Genomic DNA, 21,859 nt, shown 5'->3' on the forward strand with positions numbered 1-21,859 from the left:
ATAGGTCTAAATCCAACAAAATATGTATAGGATCTATACACCAAAAATGATAAAACTCTGATCAAAGAAATCAAAGATCCAAATAAATGGAGAAATATTTGATGTTCATGGATTGGAAGACTCAATACTGTTAAAGTGTCAATTTTTCCCATCTTGACCTATAGATTCAATACAATTCCAATTAAAATCCTGGCAAGCTATTTTGCAAATATCAACAAATTGATTCAGAAGTTTATATGGAAAGTCAAGAGACCTAGAATAGTCAACACAATACTGAAGAACAGTAATATTAACGGTTTTCAAGACTTACTATAAAGCTACAGCAATCAATATAGCATAATATTGGTGAAAGAACAGACACAAATCAACAGAACAGAATAGAGAGCCCAGAAATAGACCCCTAAAAATAGAGTCCACTGATCATTGACAAAGGAGCAAAGGCAATTCAGTGGAGAAAGGATAGTTTTTTCAACAAGTGATTCTGAAGCAATAAGACATCTACATGCAAAGAAAAGAAAAAAAAAAAATGAACTCAGACACAAACCTTACACCCATCACAAAAAAATAACTCAAAATGCATCACAGACCTAAATGTAACATACGACACTATAAAACTTCAAGAAGAAAACATAGAAGATCTAGATTGCCATGGGTGATCTCATTTTTTCCATAACTTCAGTAATGACTGTTGACGTAACTGTAATTACATCTCAGTCCTTTCTTCTGAATTTGAGGCCCATTTATCTAGCTACCTAATATATTTTACCTTGATGTCCCACAGTCATCTAAAATTCAAGTAGGAAAAAAGGTGAACTCATCACCTTTCCCCCACTCATTTCACTACACTACCACTTCTTATATTCCCTATCTCCATGAAAGCCTCATCATACATCCAGTTGTCCAGCAGAAACCTGCAAGTCTTTACCTAGCTAGCTCCTCTAACTCCCTTGCTAATCTCTTACCAAGTTCTGAATATTTTACATCCTAAAAACTTATCCTCAACCCCAACCCCATCAATATGGCCCCTCACCATGTCTCTCTCGATTATAGCAACAGCCTCGTTCAGTCTCATTGTCCTTGCTACATTCTAGCCTATTCTCCACACTGGAGCAATCTTTCTAAAGTGCAGATCTGATGATGTTCGTTTATAGGTTCCCCCTAACTTTCAGAGTATTAAATAATATTCAGATTCTTCACACAGCATATAATTCCCTTCTGGATCTTGTCTCTGCCTATGTCTCCAACAATACTGAGTTCAACTTACTTCCAGCTCTTCAAACATGGTAACTCTTGTGATTCTGTACTTTTGCACATGCTAATCTCTCTGACTAGAGCGCCTTATCTGCCACTTCTTCAGCTGGCTACTCCTTCATCAGGCATCAGGAGTCAGCTGAGGCATTACTCTTCTACAGAGCCTTCCCTGACCATTCCCGTTCTGTGTCCCTTCATCCCCAACCACCCAAAGCCCTCTGCAGAACTCGCTTTCACAGCACTTATCATTTTGTACTATAATTGCCTATTTATCCTGCCTATGAGCTCCTTGAGAGTGAGGCCTTTGCCTTATCTATTTCTCCAGTGCCTGACGTGGAACGTTGCACAGAGTAGATAATACATGTTTCTTAAATAAACAAATGTGAGGCATGATGTGGAAGAACCTTGATTGTGACTGTGTAAATTGATAAATATGACTATAACACAGCTATGTTGTAGCTCTGACACAGTTTCGTTGGGCAACGGAGTGGTAAAATCATATATACTTGAATAGTCCATTGACCAAAACTATAGACTATTATGTAAATATGGAAGCACAGACTATTAAATGTTGCCTAGACTCTGGCAGAGTCCTGCTGGGACCTCTCCTATCATGATGAACTTGGACTTTTTTTCCTTTCTGGTTTTAACAGACATAAAATTATAGAATCCAGATCATTTGCTGGAATCATTCTGCTCTACCATGTAGATCTATATTTAGTATCATTGAAATTTGGAGACATGTCAATTATACTATGGCTGTATGTTAAAATTTTTATTAGAACTGTGAAAATAAAAAAAAGAAAATTTGATTTTGAACACTGTATGGATTGAAATGAGTATATCCTATCTTTTTCTCTAAATGAAAAACCAACCTTTAATAATTCACATACTGTAGAATGTAAGTAAAAAATATTGTAAGTTTTTAAAAAATCTGATGCAATGTTTTTGCTTTCAACATTTACTGAAACAAAGTGACAAGAACGACCTTCACAAACGTACTTCCCTTAATCTTTTGTCTTCCACGATCACAAAGGCCTAACTAAAGATTTATTTGTGAAGCTCAGAGCTATGAAACGTGAGAGGACAAGTACTTAAAACATATTAACAGTTTAACTCCTCTCTTTCCTCCACCGCAAGCCTCTTGAGGACAGAGACTGAGACTTAGTATCTCTATCCCTTTTGCTTAGCACATTTCTCTACACAGAGCTAGCTTTCAACAAACACTGACAGAATTATGGATGAATGAATAAATTCCTGCAAGCCTTGGAGAACATCTTGGCACACCAGAGCAGGAAAAGCTGGTATCAAAAAAAAAAAAAAAAAAAAAAAACAGAGAGAAGATAAATGGATAAAGAAAATGTGGCATATATACATAGTGGAATACTATCCCACCATAAAAAAAAAATGAAATCCTGTCATTTGTGCAACATGGATGAAACTGGAGGACATTATGTTAAGTGAAATAAGCCAGAACAGAAAGTTAAACACTGCATGTTCTCACTCCATACTCAGAAGCTAAAAAAAAGCTGATCTTATACAAGTAAAAAGTAGAACAGAGGTTACTAGAGGCTGAGAAGGATAGAGGGAAGGGGGGAATAGGAAGAGATTTGTTAAAGGATACATTACAGATAGATAGGAGGAATAAATTCTAGTGTTCTATAGCACTGTAGATAACTATAGTTAACAATAATATAGTATATATTTTTAAATAGCTAGAAGAAAGGATACTGAATGTTCCAACACAAAGAAATGGTAACCGTTTAAGATGATGGATATGCTAATTACCCTGATCTGACCACATACATTGTAATTGAAATATTACTATGCACCCCGTAAATATATATAATTATTATGTGTCAATTAAAAAATGAATAAAAATAAGAGTGAACATTTATATTAATATATTATCTATTAATATTCATTGACATAATATATCATATTGAAATAATTATATATTATATTAATATATTTTAAATTATATAGAACCAAAAAGAAGTTCATTTACATAAAACTCTTTTTAAAAAAATTCTCAACAAGAAAATTGCATCACAGGAATTCAATGTCAAAACAGACATAAATACCCAGAGAACAGGAAGTAAATAAAACTACATGTCTGATTTCAGTTTGAAACCTAAGTAACAGCTTTAAAAGAAATTTTAAAGTGAAGATTCATAAATAAAACTACTATAAAATATAACAAAGGAAAGACTGTAAGTACAGGAACAACTGATTATTAAAACTCTGTATATGAAGTAAAAATATTGGCCAACTTAGTGAAAAAGCCAAACTGGTTTATAGGCATCTGATTTAACTACTTTTTCACTTTCCAACAGGTTTTGTGGTATGTCACAATCTTGCTTTACTCACAATGGAAGGGAGGAACTTCAAATCTAAACATGTGCAAACGCAGCAATAACCAGCCCAGCTGGGAGCTGCTGAAGGACTGACCAACTGTGCTATCAGCTGAGGGTGGTGTCTGTCTGCAACAGCACCATTAAGTAGCAGTCAACACATTCAGGACCTAGAAACAGAGAAGACACCCCAGCCTAGAAAAGATACACAGAATGCTTTTTTAATTGCTAAAAAAGCCATTTCAATTTATAGTGAGTCATAGACTTACCATCTTGCTAAGGATAGAGGCAGTATGGCAATTTTTTAAATATTAAAAATAGACTTTAAATATATAAAATTTATTGAAAGAGGAATAATTAGTTGGAATGGCCCGAAAGATTGATGAAATTGCTTCCTAAGGGAGGCAGGCTAACATCAAAGCAGTCTCCGACTTTCAAATAACCTATCTGTACAAATGGGCAAGCAGCAGAAGTTCCCTCCCACCTCCAATCCAAATCACAACACAGACAATCCTTACTTACCCAATCCTTAACCAAGGTCTCTCAGCCTAAGGGCAAAAGCTGTATTCCAGTCTGATCACAGGAAGAACAACCCTCCCGGAGAGCTACCTTCTTTTAGTAAGCATGAGGAATTAATAAAATACTGGTGTCAACAAATAACCACTCACTGCTAGCCTCCTTTCTTTTCCATACTCCCCTTCTGGTCCCTAGATCCTAGTCTAGCATGTAAAGGAAAGAAGAAACAAACACAGCTTCTACTACTTAGGTAGGGGAGATGTGGTCCTCAAAATACACCCTTCCATACAAATAATATTATAAGGAGAAGTTTGTATGGCAAAAGCTGTTCAATTAGCATGACTTTTCAGGTAAGAATGGGTTGAGTACTTTTCCTGAGCTGATCCCTGAAGCTGATCACCAAGTATTAACAATGCTTATATATAGAAATATAATCTGAGTCCTAAAAACTGATTTATAAGATAACTTCTGGAGCAAACAAGAAATCTCAGGGGGGTGGGGGGCAAGGGCAATATGCGTAACCTAAACTTTTGTACCCCCACAATATTCTGAAATAAGAATTAAAAAAAAATAGAAAGAAACCTCTTAAGAAAACAGAGGAACTCATTTCAGAGATCAGTTTCACAATAATTTAAAAATTCTTTTGGATCAGAAGCTTTAAACTTGGTTTTATAAAACAGCAGGGTTTGAAGAAGTTTCAAAGAAGATCAGAATAGTTTATTAGCAAGATTTTTAAAATTTCATTTATTTACTCAACATTGAAACTTATTGAGACTACAATGGTGCTACTTTAGTGAAAATGTAACAGATCAGCTGATTATTTTTAACATAAAAGGAGTTGGATAAGCTGCAACACTGTACATGAATAACATTATATGAATTGACTCTTTAAAAGAGAAAATGTAACCCTTTAAGGAATATTTAAACTGGGTCTCTCTTATCACCATTATGCTTACTGTTAGGTCAAAGATAGGGTTTTAAGGTCCAAAAAACATTTAAAACGTTGTGGAACTGCAGAGTTTGGGAATTGTACTTATTGGCTTTTCTTTTTTTCTATAATGGAATACAAGATACAAAAATAATAAATCTTTAACATGACATTGTCTCTGTCCATTGTGCTACTATAACAGAATACCAGACTGAGTAATTTATAAAGAACAGAATTTTTTTCTCTCACATTTTTGGAGGCTGAGAAGTCCAAGATCCAGGCACCAGCATTTGGTCTAGTGAGGGCATTCTTGCTGCATCCTCATATGGCAGCAGGCAGAAGGGCAAGAGCAAGTTAGCCTCTGTAAGTACCTTAATTTCATTAACGAGAGAGCAGCCCATGTGGCCTAATCACCTATTAAAGGCCCATCTCTTAATACTGTCACATTGGCAACACCTGAATTTTGAAAAGGACGCATTCGAACCACAGCAGACATTAATATTTTTTAGGAAAGATGTGGAAAAGTAGTTTCAAACCAAAGTCAGACAAGTTGCTGCAAATATATCAGAATGGAAATTCAACAAAGGCAGAGATTTCTGCCTATTTTATTATAGCCTCATCCTCTTGGCTTAGAATAGTGCTTGGCACTTAGCAGCTACTCAGTAAATACTTGTTAAATAAATGAACAAATGAAGAATATCTCCCTATAAATTCCAGAAATATTTGAGAAAATTTAAAAGATAATTTTGTGTCAATATACAGCTAAGTTTTGCTGCAAGAAAGCACAAACTATACCAATATGAATATACAAATATAAATACAAAATGATTACAATTGATCATAATCCTACTACTCAGAGAAAGCTACTGCTAACACACTGATATATTTACTTTTGGCTCTTTCTCTTGTGCATATTTTTACACAGTGGAGATCAAACGTTACTCAAAATAGTCTATATAGGTTTCATTATTCACTTAAATTTTTAGTGTAATCCTTTTCCAATGTTACTGAAAATGAGGGTCTTCATTATTTAATACTTTTCAAATGTTGTATTCAAACATTCAAAAAGGCCTGAAAACAATTTTTAGTGACAAATAAGTTTTATGTAAGTTACTGGTACTAGATCATTCTCTAGTCATTTGTACTGAATTTGTGATTTATAGGCTTAAAGACAAAACTGTATTAGATAAAACATTGTTAGCACCAAGTATGCAGTTTTGAGAGGAGACAAAATATACCTCTAGTTCATTTTTTCATACATTCAAATATATTTATTGTTGAGCTAATATGGTTTAAGTACTGAGAACAGGGTGAGCAAAACTACACAGTTACTATCCCATAGAGTTTATAATCCAGTTAGGGGAGACAGATATTAATCAATCAACAAACTAATTTAAAATCACAACTGTGGTAACATTACATGAATTGACTCTTTGAAGGAGAAAATGTAACCCTTTAAGGAATGTTTAAACTGGGTCCCTCTTATCACCATTATGCTTACTCTTAGGTCAAAGACAGGGTTTTAAGGTCCGAAAAACATTAAAAAAATTGTAAATGTTAGAAATAAGAGGTGTATGGTGATATATGCCACTATACAATAAAAGGAGTTGGTCTAAGACTGGTAGTGGGGTGTGTGCATGTGTGCACGGTGTGTGTGTATGTGTCTGCACACAGCAGGGAATTAGGAATAGGAGGTAGGCTGGGAATAATTTTATCTAACATTTACTTAGTACTTCATTCAACACTAGTCTTGTCCTGTGTTGGGTACTTTATAAGGCTTATTTCATTTTCTCATTCAATAATCACAGTATTTTATGAGTAAGAATTAATTTCCCTCATTTTACAGATAATGAAATTGAGGCTTAGGGAGACATCAAATAACTTACTTAAGATTATATAGCCAGTAAATAATGAGCTGGGATAGAAACCCAGACAATATGAAGGCAGAGTCTTAAGTCACATGCTACAAATCCCACTTTACATAATCGACAATTATACTTAGACATGAAGGGTAAGTTGGTGTTAATAAAGCATGAGGGAGGAAAGGAGAGAGAACATTCCATGCAGACTGAGAAACATAAGAAAGTCTCCAAGATAAGAGGGACTGTGATGAATTAAAGCAGGAACAACAACAAAGCCAGTGAACTAAGTAAGAATGCAGAGAGCAAGGGGGAACAGGGAGATGAGGCTGGACCAGTGAAAGCCCTCCTGGGCCGCATTAAGGATGCTGGCATCCCTAAATGCAATGTGAAGGCACAGATGCTTTCACTGCTTTTATTTGAAATTCAAATACTTAAGGGGAAGAAAATCCATAAAGGTTGGATTTAATGAGGCAAGGACTAGGAGAATGAATGCTCAGTTTTGAAAATATCCTATTAATAAGTATGAATACTTCAGGAATAAAAGTGGTAGCTTTTAAATACCTCTTCAAACAAACTCAAATATAGACAAATTTAAGAGGGGTTTGTTTTTTCTTTCTGGGTCTAAGATATATCAACTACCAAAGAGAATTCTATAAAGAGAGTGCCAGAAAATGGCTTTGGGCTAAGCTGTGACAGGTGTGGGTCAATCAACCCTATGGCAGGTCTGGAAGTAGGAAAGTTGACACAAACTTCAGTTATAGAGGTACAGTAGCCCAGGGATAATGGTATTAGAGTTAGGAAAATGGAAACAGTAAACATATTATTGAGAATAAGCTGGAAAAGCATGGGCTATTCATGAGGCTTTGGGAGATGAGGGTAGAGGGAAAGCAATAAAGGTATTTCCAAAATACAGTCTGAAAACATCCTCTCTAGATGCCAACAATCATAATATGACAAGATTGTATGCTTCATGAAAACTGTGTTACTTTCAATAAATTTGACTCTTGAATAATAAATCTTTTATAATCCCAGTTAACATGCAGATCCATTGCAATATTCCTTTATTTCTTTGAATCTCGATGGTTCAGAATGTTTCGACTCCATATTTCTGAATGTATTTTTATTAATCAGAATTATACCAATGAGTTTCATCTAGAAAGTATTTTCTGAAGCAACTGAATTCTATGATCAATTATCTATACAATGTAGTTACATCATATCCATTTCTTTCACTTTTCAGTTTCCCAAAATTATTTTCATTGAAATTAGTTTTTTTCCTCATAAATTTTACAATGAAGATCTGATTCTTTCATCAGGTTTTTGTCATGTCAAATTTGATCATCTATATCAAATCTGATCAATTACAGGTTCTGCCATGGTGAGTTGTCTTTTGTGGCCATTATTTTTATCAAGTCTTATTTTACCAAATATGACAAGAAAATTTGATTTTTCTTTTATTGATAATTAAATTTACTTTGTACAGTTTTAGTAATTTTCATCTTTATTTTGGGATTATTTCTTGCCCAAACATTTCCCTTGTCAATTTTTTTTCTATTTTAAATATTATTGGCAAGAAGTTTCTTTTCTTTTTTCCTTAATTTTTTTGGGGGAACTGGGAAAATTTCTCTGAACATAGATCTAAGTTATTGGCAATTTAATTTTCTGTTGATTATTCATGCCAGTGATGAACAACAAATTCACTTAAATATAGCACTAACTCTGGGAGTTATATGCTTATGGAATAGAATTTAAATGTCATAAATCAAAAGAATATAAAAATAATAATTTGACTAACAAAAACAGGAGGTGAGAGGAAGGGAAGAACAATAAGTTCAATACTTTTCTCAACTTAATACAAGACAGAGATATAATCTAAAGGTGAAAAATAGTTACATCTGATTTTTATAATCCTTTAAAAATATAATTAAAGGATTCCTTTAGAGATCTATTGTGAATAAATGTTATTTTTCTTTTAGATGGAATTACTGATAAAAAGTTATAAAAAGTTGTGTTACATCAACTGACATACCTATAAGCAGTGTATGAGACAGCTCATTTCATAACATCCTGACCTACATAAGGATTATAATTTTTAAAAAATCTCTACTAAGATACTAGGCAAAAAAAAAGGTCTCTTTTAAAATTTCTTCTATTATTGTGAAGTTGAACTTTTTTGCACATTTGTTTGAAATTTTTATTTATAACATCTTTCTATTTTGTCTCTTATTTTTTCTTCTTGATTTTAAGAGCTTTTTTATACATTAAGAATATTAATATTTTTCATATATAATATAACTTTTCCCTCCAATTTTTGGTTTACATTTTAATTTTATGATTTTTTTTTACATACTGAATCTTTATGCAATCAAAACTATCTTTTCCATTAAAGAGTTCTTCCCTTGTTTTCACGCTTTAAAAGACCTTCCCTAAATTGAGATCAAATTAAGTAGCAGTTATATTTGTTAGTGTGAGGTAGGTTCAAACTTCATGTTTTTCCTAAGAAAGTGAACAGCTGTCCCAATATACTTATGGAACCAGCCCCTGTCCCAGTGGGATACGTTTTTGAGGCATTAGACCCTTGCTCATGCTAGGTTCTAATTCTCACCTCTGCCTGCAGATAGCTATGTGGTTCTCCTTCCTTCCTGGAAAAAGAACCCTCTTCCTACCTGGTGAAGAGAGGAAAGGGAGGGCCAGTTCCTGGTTTCTACCTCCCTTCAATTTATTTTTTGATTCTAAGTCCCTCCACATTCCTCTCCAATCTTTGTTGGGTCCACAGTTTAAGTTCAGATTCTACTTCCATGTTTTCAACTTGTATTTTTCAGAAATGTCATTTTACATTAACTACTAAAAATATGGAAAACAGATGGTTATTCCAATCAACAATATGGTTCTTGAAAAACTAGTAATCATTACAAAGGAGAAATGGTCATCAAGTAAAATAGTGCCTGGCAGAAGTTATTTAAAATTTCCTCCCCAAATTTTGTAAGCTGTATACTAATTGCCCATGGTATATGGTAGGAACTCAACAAATGTTTGTCGTTGGGAAGAATTTATCTTTTTAGGTCTGAAAACACAGACATTGGGTATAGTTTCAGATTTCAGAATTTTTACTTCCAAAATATTTTATGCAAAGAAATGTAAAAGAATACAGAGGAGAAAATAACATAAAATTTCCTCACAACAAACTACATTATGATTTATAATTTAGTAAAGTTTAGATATTCCTGGTAGCTAGCCACCAGAGAGAGCTTTATTTCTGTAACAACTAGAGGAATCTCTACACTTAAAAAAAAAACCAAAACCAACTTTCTGGGCTACTTTTATTCACATTTTTATTGATTAATCTCCTCCTAGAAAATGAACTGTTAACTCTAAGAACAGGCAATACAGGCAAATTAAAAGTAGTTACCATCATCAAATGCCCTGGTAGTGGCAGACAATGGACATTAGACTAACCTAAACTCCATTTCCAACTCCCTTCTGCCTATCTCTACTATAGAGCCTCTCAGGAGAGGCCATGGACACAACTCTGTCCAGTGAGATACAAGCAGGTGTCTGCTAGCACCGCATCTTTCCTTTCCTCCTTCTTAATGACTAGAACATATTTGTGTGGTGTAGTAGGCAGCTTCCAAGATGGCTCCCAATGATACCTGCCTCCTAATATTCAGCTCTTGTGTAGTCCCCTCCCATATTATATCAGGGTTACATGACCAGAAGAATATGGCATGAGTGACAACACTTCCAAAATTAGGTTATACAAGACACTGAAGCTTCTGCCAGGTGTTGTGGCCATGCCTGTAGTCCCAGCTACTAGGAAGGCTGAGGCAGGAGGATCACTTGAGCCTAGGAGTTCTAGGCTGCAATGAGCTACCATTGTACCACTGCACTCGGCCTGGGCAACTGACTCAAGACCTAGTCTCAAAGGAGAAAAAAAAAAACATTGCAGTTTCCACCTTGTTCTTGTCTCTACCTGTGGGCTCCCTCCCTTCTCTGTCCCCTAAGTTCTCTCTCTCTCTCTTTCTGATCCTTTGCTCTGGGGAAGGCCTATTGTCATGCTTTGTAGGTCCTATGGAGCCCTATGGAGAGGTCCATGTGGTGAGGAACTGAATCCTCCCACCAATAGTCATGTGAACCAGTTTAGAAAGCATATCTCCAGCTCAGCCAGGCCTTCAGAGGTCTGTAGCCCCAGCTGATATCTTCACTGCAATACTGAGAGACCCTGAGCCAAAACCTCACAGTTAAACTGCTCCTAAATTCCCAACCCTCAGAAACTGTGTGAGATAATGTTTATTGTTTTAATCTGATATGTTTTGGGTATTTTTGTTACACAGCAATTTTGTTAACAAATACAGTGATGCCTGAAGGTACAACAGCCATTTTGTGGCCTTGAGGATGAAATCCACATTCAAAGGATGGTACAGGGTCATCATTAATATAGTTGAGCATCACATCAGCTCTGGACTGCCTAAATTAAGACTTCTTGTAGCGCAAGACCCCCTATCTGTTTATACCACACAGTAAGGTTTTCTGATATTTGCAGCCAAACACATTCCTAACTGACACACTCAACAATTCCCAAAACCCAATTACAGTTTCCAAAGAAAAGTTCTTTTTATGCAAGGATCTGCCTCCGCTCAGAAGTTCATACTTCTCTTATCTTCTGGAACCCAGCTGTTCATTTCCTGATCCAGAAAAAATATTCAGGCTGTCCTACAGGCACTCCTGGTGTTTAAAGGCAGTGGCTAGGATTATTCCCTTCATTCAGCAAGCAATTACAATTCTTTCAGTAGAAGGACTACTTCTTAAAACATGTCTCCCTTTGAGATATCCTTTTCAAAAACTCATTCAGCTACACCCCGAAACACAAAGGATTCAGAAATGGATTCTAAGTGGCTGGATCATACAATCCATAGGAAAATGAGTTTCTTGTGATGATAATCTGCTTTATCTTATGAATTCTAGGAACACGTTTCAGCCAAAGAGCAGGGACTGGCTGTCTATGAATGAAGTACAGTAATGTGCCACATAACAAGGTTTCAGTCAATGAAGTACCAAATATATAATAGTGGTCCCATAAGATTAAAACAATACTGTATTTTTACTGTAACTTTTTTATATTTAGATAAACAAATACTTACCATTCTGTTACAATTGCCTACAGTATTCAGTACAGTAACCTGCTGTACAGGTTTGTGGCCTTAGAGCAATAGGCTACACCATATAGCCTACGTTAGGTCTGTGTAAGTACACTCTAAGATGTTTGAACAATGACAAAATTGCCTAATGATATTTCTCAGAACATACCCCTATTGTTAAAACAACACTCTACACAAAAGGTGCGAGTTCATCTCAGAAAAATCTCCTGTCTTAAAAATTTCACATTCCCCCTTCTAACTACAAATCTCTCTTTAGATGCCAATAGATGCCAAAAACTGTAACACGTAACAGAAGGAAAGTTTCATTTGGCACAGAAGTAAAAGTAATTTTGATCTGGTGACCTTGCTTTGTTTTTTCTCTCCAAGTATACAATTGCTCAGAGATAGAGGCAACACAGCCTCAGAAGAGGAAGAAAAATTACAGGAAATCCTGATCCACACTTGTCCAAAATCATCAAACAATCTAGGCAACTGGTATTCACTCATATGATAGCTTTTAAGTTGTCAGCAATTCTTGGCAAACACAAGAATAGAAAATAACTTCAGCAAAATTCTGAGCTCCAAAAGCCTTAATGTTCTCAAGGGTCTCTTGCCCTTAAAAAGGGTATGTGTGTGAGGGTACCTAACTAAGAAAGGAAATATAGTCAGAGAATAAACTTCCTGCTCTAACAGATAACATAATCCAAGATACTATATTTGAGGAAACACCAAATTTAATATGGAGTTTTCCAAACTTTATGAAACTCCACATACATTTCATATATATTAATATATATAATTTATAGAAAATAACTTAACATTTAACCAACCCAAGGAAGCCATTTCTTAAAATTTAATTTTAAGAAAAAATTTCATTTTAACTTTTGAGATGTAAAAACAAATCTAGGATCTTTGAAGCCAGCTGAAGTACACTCCTGGATTCTAATAGCACTGCTTAATCACACTCAAGCAGACACAAAACAGTGTTTTATAGAAATGTGATAGTTGCTATTCCAATGATCAGTAGATTTGCTTTTAATGTTTATTCAATTGCGTATGTTCAGAACTAATATGACATGGATTGCTAAAGCTTGGAACAGCTCCTTGATTCTAAAACATGGTCACTTCCATATGGCTATATATAAAAAAGCTGAACAGGCAGGCAAAAATTTAAGAAATTTTTTAAAAATATGGAACACTTTACGAATTTGCATGTCATCCTTACTAATCCTCTATCATTCCAATTTTGGTATATGTGCTGCACAAGCACAGGCAGGCAAAATTTGAAATGCTAGTTTCCATCCTTCAGAGACCCACACAGCACTCCTTACCTCATACTTAGAGAAGCTGTCACATTCATGCATATTTTTGCTTTTGATCTATGGAATTAATTGAGGAATAAATTCAGTTCTAATTTTTATTCTTCCTTCTGCTGCCCCTACTGGTCCTCCCAATAATTGACAATAACATATTGTTCTAAAAACTTACTTACGATAATATTCCTGAGACTTTTCTGCAATTTGAGTATTTCTTCCACTCGCAGGAAAACAGGCCTAGACCATAACAATGAAAGTGAACTCCACCAGAGCCAAGACAATGTGAGTAAACTCAGGGACTTCCCCTTTGCTATACCATGGTTACTCTTTGACCTACTTTGGTTTTCTACAAATCTCCCCTTTAGTTCTCAGCTCGAAAGCACCAAAGCTAGGCCTCTGTTAATCATTGTGCATTAATAAACAATAACAACAATAAAAAACAAGAAACACATGTGTGTATACACACACACATTTATATTAAGGAGTAAACATCATCTAATTTGTGGAAAAAGCCACACCACTAAATAAAACATAAACAAAGGATAATTTATTGAGGTTATTTTTCTGGAATAGATTCTAAAACACTTAAAAGGAGACTTCTAAGAGAAATAGTATAAGAAATTTTGTAAAGGCTTTTTAAACTAATGCCTTGTGTATATATTCCTGATCCACAGATCCCATCTTTTGTTTAAAGCACCTGTTTATACAACTTTATAATTTCTAATTGGAGTGAGAAGAGAGATCCTACCTGCCTGATTTGACCTGCTAAGTCCTTTTTCTCCTTTGGGGGAAGATTAAGTCTGTCTTTTCTATTGATTAGTTCAGTACTGTGGAGTTTTATAAAGTTTCTAGAAAAGTATTATATGAACATAAACAGCAATGACAGTGAACTAATCTCTTTTAGAGGGAAAAATCCCTCAAAGGCAAAGACAATTCCCTCTTTCATTTACCTTTTTAGGTCAGTAAAATTAGGCCATCAATAACTATAATGAGTACAGCATCTGCAGGGTGCTCAATTCTACTTTAACTACATAGACTAATTTAATCTCACTTAAATTATGATTAAGTGAGATCAGTAGTGAGTGTGTCATGGAGCCACCACTACTAGTAAGCCTCAGAAAATTTGTTACTGGAAAGTAGCAATTCCCTCTCCCTTCCCCCACCCCCCAAATAACCAACAGAATCAGGAATAACCACATACTCTTCCCTCTTTGTTAAATTTATGCCAGATATCTTTCAATGTCTCAAGAGGGAAACTATACACTGCTTTTTCCACCTTCCTCTCCCAATCTTTCCATCAGAATAGACTGACTTCAAATCAAATAAATTTAAATAATTAAATCAATAAATGTATATAAACCTTGATTTAATTTGTGATTAAAATTGCTACTCAGAATGTTAACATTTTCTTTAAAAATGCATTTTACTCTTTGAAATATCTCACACATTTTATTGATAACTCACATGTATATCTGACTTTAAAATGTGCATAATCTAAAATTAAAGCAATAAATTTTTCCTAATTTTACAGTTCCCTCAGGAAAAAAGAACAATGCACTAATATAGATACTTGTGAGCCACATCTGATTCTGTGAATTAAACCTAAATAATTGAAAGGCATGTTATGTAAGGAAAAAACAGCCTTGACCAAAAAAAATTTTTAACAAATTGAATGTGTATGAATTTTCTATTTATGTATAACATAAAAATAAAAAATTTAAATTTTGAACACTTTCAAATATAGATTTAAAATATATTATTAACTTTAAACAAAAATTAAATGGGATATATCAGAATTAATTTTAACTAAATATTTTGGGATATGCAATAAACAGACTTTTACTTTACCTCTATCAATGATGAATTAAATAGAAAAAAGAAAACTGAGCCATGTGTATAATTTTGGACACAAAGAATTGAAATTCATGGCATAGAAATGAACAATGAGTGGTAAAATCATCATGAAATAGTCTTAGACTCTTAGTGAACTAACATTTAGCCTTGTCACTAAACTGGTTTGATATCTGCCAACCTCTAGATTTCCCTTCTGCCCCCCCTTTTGTCCTACAGGCTATGATCATCCAAATCCTCAAACAGCTATACCCTTATGTTCTTGAATTATATACAAAGGCATCTTGCTTATAGATGATTCCAGAGTACATAAATAATAACAGCACTAGGGGAAAATAATATTTTTTATAAATCTGCAAAAAGACTGATAATGATTCTCAAATATGCCCACAGTTAAGGAAAAAGTCAATAAACCTAAGGTGACTTAGGCCACATATTTGACTATAATGAGAAAAAGTGTATTTGGCCCCTAAGCATCATGGATTCAGCTACCTAGACAGTACTCTGCCCAAAGATGTACTATTTAATACCAAAATGGCAAATGATTTAGGACAGTATGTACTTGAGAACCAAAGGAAGAGCTGAGATCTGAAAGACACAGGTCATCATCAATCACCAAATCAAAACATAGGTCAGAATCAGGTGTTGTGTTTTTTTTTAACCAGCTTAGAGAATATCAAATATGAAAGAGAGAGAGAGAGAACACAAGAGAGCATATTAAAAGCATAACAAGTCCATATCACTGACAATATACTTTAATGTTGGCAAAATCTGTGTGGTGATAAACTAATAACAATTTAGCAATCTCTATGTAACAGGCAAAACAATAACAAACAGTCCTCTTTTACATTTTCTATACCCATCTATCTGCCTGGAAATCTTCATATCGCTAAATATACTATGACAATTTAAAAATAAAGAAATAGTTAACAATAATAGTATTGTGCTCTTTTTTTTTTATCAAGTATGTCATATAGGTTACCTATCACATAAGAAATTGTGCTATTTGAATTGGATGAAACAACTGGGATAGCATTTACCCCAGCTACTTTTCCTACTATTGGATTGATCCTCTGATCCAACAAATTAGAATTTTGCACTTACATTCAATCCCTCTCTCCTTCAGTCACCAAATTTAATAGCTCATTAAATCATTCCCTTTTTCTATTATTTCTCATTTTCACACCTATTACTGTAATCTTCATAAGCTTATATTTTCCTTAACTATGGGCATATTTGAGAATCATTATCACTATCAGTGTTCTTGCAGGTTTATAAAAAATATTATTTTCCCCCAATGCTGTTATTATTATGATGCTTCTCAGATTTATAAGAATAAATATTGTTATTTAGTTTCTCCCTTTCCTATTTCCATTTACTCATTCAATTTTCAGAGATCTGTTTCATTTTTCAATTTTAAAAGAAATAGCAATCCACTGTAATTTAAATAACTACAGTATAAAACTCACTTGGTCTCTAAAATCATTTAGTTGTCCCTCTCACACATTCCTTTCTATCTGATCCTGAGATGTGGAGAAGAAACTCTGAAGCAGTCATTGTTTTTTATGAAATAGCTTCAAAGGTGGAACAAGAAGACTGGAAGATTAAAAACAAACAAACAAACAAAAAACCAAGATATTGGGCCTAATAAGGACAAGGCTGCAAGCCAAAAACTAAAATATATGTGTACTCAGGCGTAGAAAAGGCCCTGGATCACACATTTGTCTTTCACACATTCGTGGACAAAATAATTGTAATATTCTTGGTGTCTTAAAATACTGACCATTTATTAAAGACAGAAAGATACAAAACATAAAAATGTAATTTATTTTCTTGAAAATACAATAATAGCTTTTTTCTATTATTATACAAAATACTACCTATAATTATCATCTAAAATCAACACAATGAAGGTATTTTACAAAGATTAGAACTTCTTTTATTCTAATACAAGTTAAAAAGAGCCTGAACTAAGAATAGATCATCCCTGAAATCTTAAAAGAGGCAAGTTTAGGATGGATAAAAGAAGTACTACCATACATGCAACAAAAAGTAAAATTATGAAAATAATGTAATACTTTAGAAATCCTGGTTTTACATGCAAATTAATTCTCTCCAACTAATACTAATATTGATAAATAATAAGAATCCTTTCTTAGATCCTGTATTTTGATTTTTGGCTTAATATTTTTTAACTAATAATAAAAATATACAAACCTATAATTTCTACCAAAATCTCTCTCCCTAGAGCCTTTGCTACTTCCTAATGGAGGGAGAAACAAAACATAAGCCTGCTTATTTTTAAGAGGCTAAGGTTTGTTGGTATTTTTTTTTAAATCACTATGGTTTGGTGTGGGGTTTTTTGGTGGGGAGAGGAGCCTATTATTTCTCTTTCTCTCTCTGCAGTGAGGGTAAGGAAAGTATGTGAATCCCTCTGGCATAAAATGAAAAAGAAAGCAGGCAGGACTCATATATGGGTCTACTCTATTTCTCTAAGGAAATTTTGACTAATTTGAGTAACTAAGATCTGGGCATGTATCATAGCACTGAGAGCATCTGGTATTTAAATTTTAATAAAAATAAAATGAAACCAAGGAAGTCAACCAGGTAGTCTTCTATTTTCAGGAATGTGTGATATGAAGTGGAGAAAGGTCCAGGAAGACACCCAAAATGGTGGAAACTCCTAACACACTTGAATAACACATATAATAAATGAACACTATTTTTAAAAGATAAGAGATAATGACCAACCCCCCCCCCAAAAAAAAACATGTTGCAATAGTGAGAAACAGTGCTAAACATAAAAGTTTTACGGAGTCCATGCAGAGAAAAATGGATTTGCCTGGGTCAAGCGTTAGTGAAGACTTGCAGTGCAGCAAACATAGATTACATTTGAAGTAGCAAAGAGATGCCATAATAAAAAGGAAACTTTCAGATCTGGAAAAAAATATGTAAGAAGCCATCAACATCATCTCATTATTTCCTTGGGCCTGGTTATTCTGCTGCAATAATAACAATAAAATTAATTACGTTTCCTCAGACAAATTTACTTTTAAAATGTATGCTTTTTTTTTTTTTTTTTTTGAGACAGCGTCTCACTCTGTTGCCCAGGCTAGAGTGCAGTGGCATCATCATAGCTCACAGCAACCTCAAACTCCTGGGCTCAAGCAATAGTCTTGCCTCAGACTCCCGAGTGGCTGGGACTACAGGCACGTGCCACTGCGCCCAGCTAATATTTCTATTTTTAGTACAGACAGCTGTCGCTCTTGCTCAGGCTGGTCTTGAACTCCTGAGCTCAAGCAACCCTCCTGCCTCGGCCTCCCAGAGTGTTAAGATTACAGGCGTGAGCCACCATGCCTGGCCAAAATGTATACTTTTTAATCTTTCATTCTAATACCACTTAACCTGGTTGCTTCTGTGATGAGGAAAAGATGATATAACCCCAAGAGCCTGCAGCCTGGATGTTCCATCATCCTCCAGCCCTTATTATCCAACAAAATGGCCAATGCCATTTTGAACCCCAGTGCCTCCACACTTAGCACAACTTTCCCTTTCCATGTACACATCTCCAGTCTATCTGGACACAAAAGCATTTTGTCACCTTCACTGTGGGCTCCTCCACACCATAACCCACTTCCCTGAGCTTCCCATGGCACCCTCCCTGCACAGTGCCCACTCTGCCATCATTCCTCAGAGCAACAAGTATAGATGTCTTTTACAGATATTTTGGAGGTAAAAAATAGTGACAAGAGGGGTAGGGAAAATCCCTTAAGAGTGCACACTAAATATGACTGTCCTCCAAATTCAAAGAAAACAAAAAGAATGTAAGCACCTCAAAGGGATCCATTTCATTGGCAGAGCTTCATTCCTATGGCCATATCCCTACCTTACTGTCCCCCTCCTTCTCGCCAGACTTTCTCTTCTATCTCTCTTCCTTGTTTCTGAGTCCTCAAATCTTAAAAATTTCCCCTCAGAACTCTTAACTGCTCTCACCTTGACTAGTCACGAGAGCAGTTCATTTTCGCTGCTGCTTTCCCTACCACATCAGCCCCAATTGCTATTCTTTTGCAGCCTCAATCCACTCATCAAAATGTCTCCCTAAAGCGCATGAAATAGACACAATATGGGTATGCTGGATATTCTCTATGTGCCCCTCCAAATCATCTCTCGGCCCTACTGTACCCTGTTTTGTGCTTCAAAATGCCCACCTCTATGGACTGTCATTAGGGTCCCCTGCTATTCGGCTCATGACTAGAGAGGCACTACCAAACTGAAGGTCAGGGGAAGGGGGTCAGAGTATTTATTTGGAGGGCTACAAGTGGTTATATTCCTCTAATGAAGGCCACAGTACCTGTAGGCAGGCAGCCTTCTCTTATTGCTGTAGATCTCACTGGGTTCCAGTAACTACACCCAACCCTTGCCCTTGAAGTTTAGGGGTGACAGTGACTTCCAGATGTTACTAGTTCAAAATGATTATCATCCCTTGTTGGTTTCCCTTAACCCTGCCCACACCTTTGTAGAGAGTCACTCCATTTATGCCATCCATTTCTTGCCAGGATCCTGGCTGATTCAGCAGGGAAGAAAAGAGACTAATTAAAAATTTAATTGACATCCTCAGAGAATAAGAAAGTTCTTGAAAGTTAAAACTATGGCTGCTGAATAAACATGTCAATAGAAGCACTGAATAATAAACTGAGCTGGAGGGCAAATTTGTAATTTGAAAGAAGTTCAGGGAACTCTCCAAGATGTAGCATAAAAAGATAGAAGAGAAAGGACACATGGGAAAAGGTTAAGATGGAGGTTTAACACTTATTCTAACTATAGGTCAACAAAGGACAGAGAGAGCTAACAGAGGAGAAGAAATAATAAAAGAAATGACAGAAGAATAACTTGAGATTCAAATCTTTATATTGAAAGAACCAAAGTGCAAAGGACTAATAATAAAAAGGGGTGGTAGAGACACACTCTGACATATACTAATGAAATTTCAAAACTCTAAGGTTAAATAAAAACATCTTCATTCCCGGAATATCCTTGTTCTTAGAAGATACATGATAAGGTATTTAGGGGTGAAGTGTTTGTAATTTTCAAGAGGCTGAGCAAAAGGAGAGGAAAAAAATAAGAAAGCCATTGTGGCTAAAAGTTAACATGTGAGTCTAGGTGGAGAGTATACAGTATTAACTATACTAGCCTTTGAACTGTTCACTAGGCTTTTGTAAAAAGTTGGAGAAAAAAGAAAAACAAGGCTCCTACAGAGGGGTAAAATAAAAGTCATACAAAAAGAATGAGAGTCAGACTGGTATGACTACTCTTTATAAACATTAGATGCTAGAAAATAATGGAATAATCACTTCACAGTTCAGAGAGAAAATGATTTCAACCTAATATTCTAATCAACTATAATGAAATCTGAGGGCAAAGTAAAAACATTTTCAAATATTCAAGGGCCAGAAATCTTAATTTCCACAAACTCTTTAAGAAAAAAAAATTAATAATACTGAGTTGATGCAACTTCAACAACATAACAATGAAATACTTAAAAAATGAGTTGAAACTGCACCTTCATTACTATCATGCTAGTCCAAGCATTATATCAACTACTGCTGAAACACTGCAATAGCCTTTCAACCGGTCTTCATGCTTCCATTGTTGTACCCCTCCTGTCCACTCCCCACACTGGAGCCAACATGATTTTATTATAATTTAATGTTCCACTTAATTTTTTATGTAAATAACATACTCACATTGAACAAAATACATTCACATGATTTGAAATAGAAGGTGCAAAAGGGCATCATGTGCCTGAAAGCCAGATGGCAGGGTCTCCACACTTAAGAGGGCCTGCTGTGGACCTCTTCTACCTGTATCCTTCCAACAGATGATGTCCACAGGACCCAGGGCACGTGCCCACCCAGATTAGGCTTCAGGTACTTGGAACCCTAGGAGTTTCTACTCAAATGGGCTGAGCCTGCTCCCACGGCCTACACATGGGTTATCCGCCCTATGGCTAACCACAGGGCCCATGTGCACACCCTCAGGCCCCGGAAGTGGAAAAGCAGCAGCTATATGTGAGATGTGCAGAGTCCTGATGTGAGGGCAGGGTGTCCATCCTTCATGGTGTAGGGCTGAGCATGGGGCTGGGACAGGAGGACAGCATAGACAAACCACATGCTACCCAGGGCCCACCATATCAGAGTGGGCCTGTGAAAAGGTACATAATGAAAAGCCTTGGTCCCACTCCTGTCCCCAGCCAATGGCTTCCCTTCCCAAAGATACTGTTTCTGTATTTCTGACACAAGAGTGAGCACTTTAAATCACAAATCTGAAAATGTAATCTCCAACCTAAAATATTTTAGTGGTTCCCAATTACTGCTAAATCCCAATTTTAGATAAAATCCATAATCCTTAAAATGGGCAACATAGTGCTTTTCAAACTATAACAGGCCTTAGAATCAGGAGGACTGGGGTGGGGCCTGAGATTCTGCATTTCTAATATTCTCCTAGGCAATATAGGTGCTGCTGATCTGTAGGCCATACTTTTGAGTAGAAAGGGCCTATAAGAGATTAATATTCCTTTTGAAGCTATGACTTCAGCTATCCACTTACAGAAGGAGACTTTCTTCCTGGCCTACCCATCTCATTTAAA

The 21,859-nt window shown here is 35.4% G+C and overlaps 1 protein-coding gene and 1 pseudogene across 2 annotated transcripts in view; both read right to left on the reverse strand.

Annotated features, from left to right (window-relative positions):
* SESN1 (sestrin 1) overlaps positions 1-21,859 on the reverse strand; it is a 99,256-nt gene that overhangs the window by 53,947 nt on the left and 23,450 nt on the right. The window lies entirely within an intron of this gene.
* LOC123633712 lies at positions 13,231-13,316 on the reverse strand (annotated as a pseudogene).

The sequence above is a fragment of the Lemur catta genome, chromosome 2, assembly GCF_020740605.2.
Source record: "Lemur catta isolate mLemCat1 chromosome 2, mLemCat1.pri, whole genome shotgun sequence".
NCBI classification, from domain to species: domain Eukaryota; kingdom Metazoa; phylum Chordata; class Mammalia; order Primates; family Lemuridae; genus Lemur; species Lemur catta.